This window comes from Oncorhynchus kisutch, unplaced genomic scaffold (genome assembly GCF_002021735.2).
Source record: "Oncorhynchus kisutch isolate 150728-3 unplaced genomic scaffold, Okis_V2 Okis06b-Okis10b_hom, whole genome shotgun sequence".
Classification (NCBI taxonomy): domain Eukaryota; kingdom Metazoa; phylum Chordata; class Actinopteri; order Salmoniformes; family Salmonidae; genus Oncorhynchus; species Oncorhynchus kisutch.
Genome location: NW_022261983.1, coordinates 1956867 through 1964610, shown reverse-complemented (window position 1 = coordinate 1964610; position 7744 = coordinate 1956867).

Genomic DNA, 7744 nt, shown 5'->3' with positions numbered 1-7744 from the left:
TCAACACCATTTGCAGCACCAGTGTCAGTGTAACAGCACCACATAGTACTCCACAACGATCTCTACTGTAAATATGCCTCTGTAAGAGCAGGAGTACTGTCTGTCCTTCAACATCATGCAGAGCCCTGGGCCACAGTCTGTTACCTATCAGTTACAGCCAATGGGACGTGGCTGTACAAATATACAGAATTGTGTACAAAACATTAGGAACACCTTCCTAATATTGAAGCGCATCCGCTTTTGCCCTCAGAACAGCCTCAATTGGTCAGGGCATGGACTCTAACAGGTGTCGAAAGCATTCCACAGGGATGCTGGCCCATGTTGACTCCAATGCTTCCAACATTTGTTTCAAGTTGGCTGGATGTCCTTATGGTGGTGGACCATTCTTGATACACACAGGAAACTGCTGATTGTGAAAAACCCAGCAGCGTTGCAGTTCTTGACACAAACCGGTGTGCCTGGCACCTACTACCATATCCTGTTCAAAGGCACTTAAATGTGTTGTCTTGCCCATTCACCCTCTGAGTGACACACATACACAATCCATGTCTCAATTGTCCCAAGGCTTAAATCCTTATTTAACCCGTCTCCTCCCCGTCATCTACACTGATTGAAGTGTATTTAACAGGTGACATCAATAAGGGATCATAACTTTCACCTGGATTCACCTGATCAGTCTGTGCCATGGAAAGAGCAGGGGTTCCTAATGTTTTGTACAGTGTATATACAGTATACTGCAAATGTGCGTACTATACCATGATAAATAAGGGTTTCAGTCCTAGTCTTTGCTCTTCTGATTTGAGATTGGAGAGGGTTGGTTGATGTATTTGTTATACTGTGTGTTGTGTTTCTGTCTGTTGTTTCTGGATGGGAGAAAGAGGAACATACTGTTAATAATCAGGAGGATGTTTAGATTGCAGATGCACATTGGAGGGAACAAACCTAGTCTCCATGTCTTGACTCTCCAAACGCGACCCATGTATCTCTCTCTCTCTTTGTCTCATTCTCTACCACTCTCTATCCTCTCTCTCTCTCTCTCTCTCTCTCTTTGTCTCGTTCTCTACCATTCTCTATCCTCTCTCTCTCTCTGTCTCGTTCTCTACCACTCTCTATCCTCTCTCTCTCTCTTTGTCTCGTTCTCTACCACTCTCTATCCTCTCTTTCTCTCTTTGTCTCATTCTCTACCACTCTCTATCCTCTCTCTCTCTCTTTGTCTTGTTCTCTACCACTCTCTATCCTCTCTTTCTCTCTTTGTCTCGTTCTCTACCACTCTCTATCCTCTCTCTCTCTCTTTGTCTCGTTCTCTACCACTCTCTATCCTCTCTTTCTCTCTTTGTCTCGTTCTCTACCACTCTCTATCCTCTCTCTCTCTCTCTCTTTGTCTCGTTCTCTACCACTCTCTATCCTCTCTCTCTCTCTTTGTCTCGTTCTCTACCACTCTCTATCCTCTCTCTCTCCTTGCCTCGTTCTCTACCACTCTCTATCCTCTCTCTATCCTCTCTCTCTCTCTCTCTCTCTCTCTCTCTCTCTCTCGTCTCGTTCTCTACCACTCTCTATCCTCTCTCTCTCTCTCTCTCTCTCTCTCTTGTCTCGTTCTCTACCACTCTCTATCCTCTCTCTCTCCTTGTCTTGTTCTCTACCACTCTCTATCCTCTCTCTATCCTCTCTCTCTCTCTCTCTCTTTGTCTCGTTCTCTACCACTCTCTATCTCTCTCTTGTCTCATTCTCTACCACTCTCTATCCTCTCTCTATCCTCTCTCTCTCTCTCTCTCTCTCTCTCTCTCTCTCTCTCTCTCTCTCTCTCTCTCTCTGTAACGATTGTCGTCCTCCTCTTCTGAGGAGGAGTAGGAAATATCGGACCAATGCGCAGCGTGGTAAGTGTTCATGTTGTTTATTATAACCAGAACACTGAAACAAAAGTGGAACAAAACACAACAGTTCTGTCAGGTACTCACACAAAACAGAAAACAATCACCCACAACTCAAAATGGGAAAACAGGCTACCTAAGTATGGCTCTCAATCAGAGACAACAATAGACAGCTGCCTCTGATTGGGAACCATACCAGGCCAAACACATAGAAAAAGAAAACCTAGACCTACAACATAGAATACCCACCCACATCACACCCTGACCAAACTAAAAATAGAAACATACAAAGCAATCTACGGTCAGGGCGTGACACTCTCTTATCCTCCCCATACCTAGTCCACCTCCACCCCACTCTACCCCCCCCCCCCCCCCCCCCCCCCCCCCCCCCGCCTCTGCCTGGGAAACATGGAAGCACAGAGATCCAAAAACACGTGGTTAGCCATAAAACTTCACATGCACTCTCTGTCCCCCCCCCCCCCCCCCCCCCAACACATATCCCCACAAGAGCAGGCATGAGAGGAGACAGTGAGACAGTAAGACAATGAGACGAGAGGAAGAGGCAGAGGGACAACAATCAAGGCTGTCTCTGTGGTGGAGAGAAACTAACAGAGAGACAATAGAGACAATGATAGAGAAAGGAAGAGAGAGAGAGAGAAGTGACTGCAGGCTACCATTCCACCAGGATCCTGAACAATGACTATCCTGTTGCTCTCTACGGGGCATCACTAGCTTACCCCACTGAAACATTAGACAAGCGTAAACATACCAGGACAATGGTCCTCGGTCTCCACTGTCTCATTCAAAGGTGTCTTTTTGCTCCTGCCGTTGGCTGGGTGTAGAGGAGATATCCCACCTCGCCATGTGTCCTCAGTACCCACTCCATATGTAGCCTATCTGTTTCTGTGTATCGTGTTCCTGAACGTCAAAACCCTGTCTTCTGTGCTACCCAAAGCATTTATGAGATAGAGAATCTCCTCAGATCAGTGACTTGTGATGGGGAACAAGAAATAGAATTCCCTTTTTTCCAGTGTCATTTCAGAGCCTACAACAATGCACGTCTTCCAGTGTTCTGGGTACATACCATTAAGTTACCAAGACAAATAGTAATCTATCTGATGTCTGCTTCCCTGAGTCATAGATGTACAGTACCTCGGAAAGCATTCAGACCCCTTGACTTTTTCCACATTTTATTCCGTTACAGCCTCATTCTAAAATGGATTAAATCAAGTAAAAATCTTCAACAATCTACACACAATATCCCATAATGATGAAGCGAAAACTGTTTTTTTAAAAATGTATTAAATATAAAAAACAGAAATAATTTATTTCCATCAGTATTCAGACCCTATGCTATGAGACTCCAAATTGAGATCAGGTGCATCCTGTTTCCATTGATCATCTTTGAGATGTTTCCACAACTTGATTGGAGTCCACCTGTGGAAAGGCACACACCTGTCTATATGAGGACACAGTTGACAGTGCATGTCAGAGCAAAAACCAAGCCATGAGGTCAAACGAATTGTCCGTAGACCTCCGAGACAGGATTGTGTTGAGGCACAGATCTGGGGATGGGTACAAAAACATTTTTGCAGCATTGAAGGTCCCCAAGAACACATTGGCCTCCATCATTCTTAAATGAAAGATGTTTGGAACCACCGAGACTCTTCCTAGAGCTGACCGCCCGGCCAAACTGAGCAATCAGGGGAGAAGGACCTTGGTCAGGGAGGTGACAAAGAACCTGATGGTCACTCTGACAGAGCTCTAGAGTTCCTCTGTGGAGATGGGAGAACCTTCCAGAAAGACAACCATCTCTGCAGCACTTGACCAATTAGCCCTTTATATTAGAGTGGCCAGACGGAAGCTACTCCTCAGTAAAAGGCACATGACAGCTTGCTTGGAGTTTACCAAAAGGCACCTAAAGACTCTCAGACAATGAGAAACAAGATTCTCTGGTCTGATGAAACCAAGATTAAACTCTATTGGCCTGAATGCCACGCGTCACGCCTGGAGGAAACCTGGCACCAGCCCTACGGTGAAGCATGGTTGTGGCAGCATCATGCTGTGGGGATGTTTTTCAGTGGCAGGGACTGTGAGACTAGGCAGGATCGAGGGGAAGATGAACAGAGAAAAGTACAGAGAGATCCTTGATGAAAACCTGCTCCAGAGCGCTCAGGACCTCAGACTGGGGAGAAGGTTCACCTTCCAACAGGACAACGATCCTAAGCACACAGCCAAGACAATGCAGGAGTGGCTTCGGGACAAGTCTCTGAATGTCCTTGAGTGGCTCAGCCAGAGCCCGGACTTGAAACCAATCAAACATCTCTGGAGAGACCTGAAAATAGCTGTGCAGCAACTCTCCCCTTCCAACCTGACAGGGGATCTGCAGAGAAGAATGGGAGAAACTCCCCAAATACAGGTGTGCCAAATTTGGAGCGTTATACCCAATAAGAATCGAGGCAGTAATCACTGCCAAAGGTGCTTCAACAAAGTACTTATGTAAATGTGATATTACCATTTTAAAATATATAAATTAGCAAATTGTGTGTAGATTGATGACGGGAAAAACGATTGAATCAATTTTAGATTAAGGCTGTAACATAACAAAATGTGGAAAAATTCAAGGGGTCTGAATACCTTCCGAAGGCACTGTGTGCCTATAGATAGTTGCTTCTAATGGGATTCTGCTTGAGGTCATTCTACTTTAATCTGGATATATATGTGACGTTTTTGTTCCACTCAGTCAGTTGAACAGTAAGACTAAAATTGAAGAGTCCTCTGCATGTCGGTCTGAAATAATAAGCCTAAACCCTAAACTGTTTTTGATTGATACCTTTCTGCTCCTCTGGCCCTAGCAGCCGTCATTCATGAGGGGTGTGTTTGTGTGTGTGTGTGTGTGTGTGTGTGTGTGTGTGTGTGTGTGTGTGTGTGTGTGTGTGTGTGTGTGTATGTGTGTATTTATGTATGTGTGTGGTGAGTGTGTTACATCAGAAGACCGGAGCGTAAGTACCTAGTCATGTGATTGGTCACATGCCAGGGTTCTGTTACCACAGCGGCGCCTGGCAGTGGTCCAGACCAGGCCCGGGGTCCTGACCACAGTCCCACGGTCGTCTAGGGAGATGCCTGAGTGGAGCGCTGATCTGCAGACTCAGAGCACAACTCAGGCAGACACAAAATGACGGGGTTCAGGAGCCAAATTGGGGGACTCGCTCCCTCACATCCGTCTGAGGCGCGGTGGGGAATGGAGGAGGGAGGAGGGAGTTGGTTGGGGAGAGAAGGTGGTTGAGGATGGTGATGACAGACAGTGAGCAGAACTGTGTCTCACTACTGGGCTGGGCTGTGTGCAACTGTGTTGTGCTTTGTAATGTTGTGCTTTCTAATATTGTGTTGAACTATGCGATGTGCTTTCTCTACTGTCCTGTATGGACCACCTGATGAAGACCTTCACTGTTGAAACAATGTTTGTCTGAGATTCCCTATAAAAACGACACTTCGATACAGCTACGATTGGAATGTATTTTTTTGTAGCAGATTATGAGAATTTACGCAGCAGGTCAGGAAAATTAACATAGCAGGTTAGGAGAATTAGGTTAAGGTTAGGAAAAGGGTTAGCAAAAATGCTCTCCTAACCTGCTACGGAAAGTCACTTCCGGTCATAGCAGTATTGAAGTGGCGTGTTTTTAGGCAGCCCCGTTTGTCTCTATGACGACAATACAATTTCTGTATTGATACAATACAATTTCTGTATCTCGAGGCCTCACTTCCTGTTTAGTACTGTTGTCACGCCAACAGTCTTTGATCTCTCCTGTGACAGGCAACACAAGTAGCAGATTAACAGATGCTAGGTATCTGTGGAGGAATAACAACAGAGCGAGAGAGAGAGAGAGAGAGAGAGATGGACAGTCCGGGCTCAGGAGACAGAGAGATATCAGATAGGCACACAGGCTGGCCAAGTAATTATGGATGTGTATTGGTAAGAAACACCCAGTGCTCCAGTGATAATGATCACTGTCACTATTCATTCCCATGGACAGGGAATCAAGCACAGTATGGGAGAATGTAAGGGAAGAATTTAAATGCAAACAAATGTGTTGATTAGATGGATGATGATAAGAGGAGGATGAGGCGGAGATGGAGAAGGACGAGGAAGTGATGGAGGAAGAGGAGGATGAGGAAGAAGTGGAGATGGAAAAGGAGGAGGAGGAAGAGATGGAGGCGGAGGAGGAGGAGGAAGAGGAGATGGAGGAAGAAGCGATGGAGGAGGATGAGGTAGAGACGGAGGAGATGGAGGATGAAGAAGAGGAGATGGAAGAGGAGGATGATGATCTGGTGATATGACCTTCTGATTGAACAGATTTGGGTGTTGGGTTAAGGAATGAAGCATGCATGTCCTATACTTGAAAGAACAACACAATCACACCAACTGTCCTCCAATGTGCTCCATGAAACTTCCCACAGCAGGTTTCAATGATTCAATATGCCAGCTGCCCTCCATATTGAATAGCTACCGTATTCCACAGTAGCCAGGGTTTTGAAAAGCAATTTGGAGGTTACCTAGTTTAGTCCAGGCTTTTTAAAACTGACCCTATCCAAAATAGCCTTTCATACAAAGAGCAGTTCACTGAGTCTTGACTCCATAGAGCCTCTCTGAATACAGCAGCTTGCCTGTGAAGACAGAAAAAGACCTTCAAGTGTATTAAGTGACCTTTGCGGATGAAAGCTGTGAAAATGGTATTTGAACAATATTGTGATGCCCTTTCAATATGAAAGGCGGCGGTATAAGGGATGCTCTCAGCCAATGAATGCATAGGAAGAAGGAGAACGGCGTGTGTGTTGAGGAAGTGGTGATCATCCTCTAGTAATACAAGCCTACCATCCTAGCTGATGGGTATGTCAGATGTGCAGTGTGATGACAATCATCATGGCCCAATCTAAAGTGTTTAGAGAAAATAAATCAGTCAGAAATCATATCCCCACAATCCACTCATTAAAATACTAATTGTATTAATGTAAGAAATACACACACACACACACACAGAGAGAAGGGCTATAGTGGTCAAATTAGAGCGGTGTATTCATTTCCAGCAGGGAGCATATTAAAAGCTGATAATAGGAACACATATGACAGACTTCTCTCTGGGTCCTGAGAGCTCCAGCAGCCCACCACAGCAGTGTGTGAGCTCAGGGGTACTCAGCCTAATCCTCCAGTTATCTCCAGGAGGTCCCTCCTGCTTGCCCAGGACCCCCCACACCTCCCTGGGTAGAGGTAGAACTAGGAAAGGAAACGTGTGGACAAATGTCATTCAAAGATGTACATCCACAAGCCATCGTCTTCATGTTGACATGCCAAACTAGTGCTGGGCGATCAGTACTTTGTGAGGTCGGTTTGATAATTTTTTAATTATCAGAGTTTTCATTATTTTTCTAAAGATTAAATGCACTATTCATTGTGGGTTGAAGGATGTACCATAGAATAAAACAATGAATAAAATAAAGTCCCATGATGGCAGTGACTGACAATTACTTATTAACCACAAGTTATTCACATTTTCTTTTAAAATATGTTGTTTTATTTGAAGACTATTTAGTTCCAAGTCGTCTCATCTCTATAGAGCTGCTGCCTATACTGTCTGGCAAAGTGACTGTTTTAGTAGTTCTTAGTATTTTCAGGTAGCGCATCGAAGCAAGTACTCCATGTATCCCTCGATCACGCATTCTTCAGTCTGTTATGCAGCAGGCGTAAAAGAGACAGACCAGACAAGTAGGCACGCACTGGATTATGGTCATTGTAGTTAATCATCACGTTTTCTGTGCAAAACTATGTAGAACACTGGCCTGCTGGAATCTACAACATCACACAGTTCAGACATTAACTG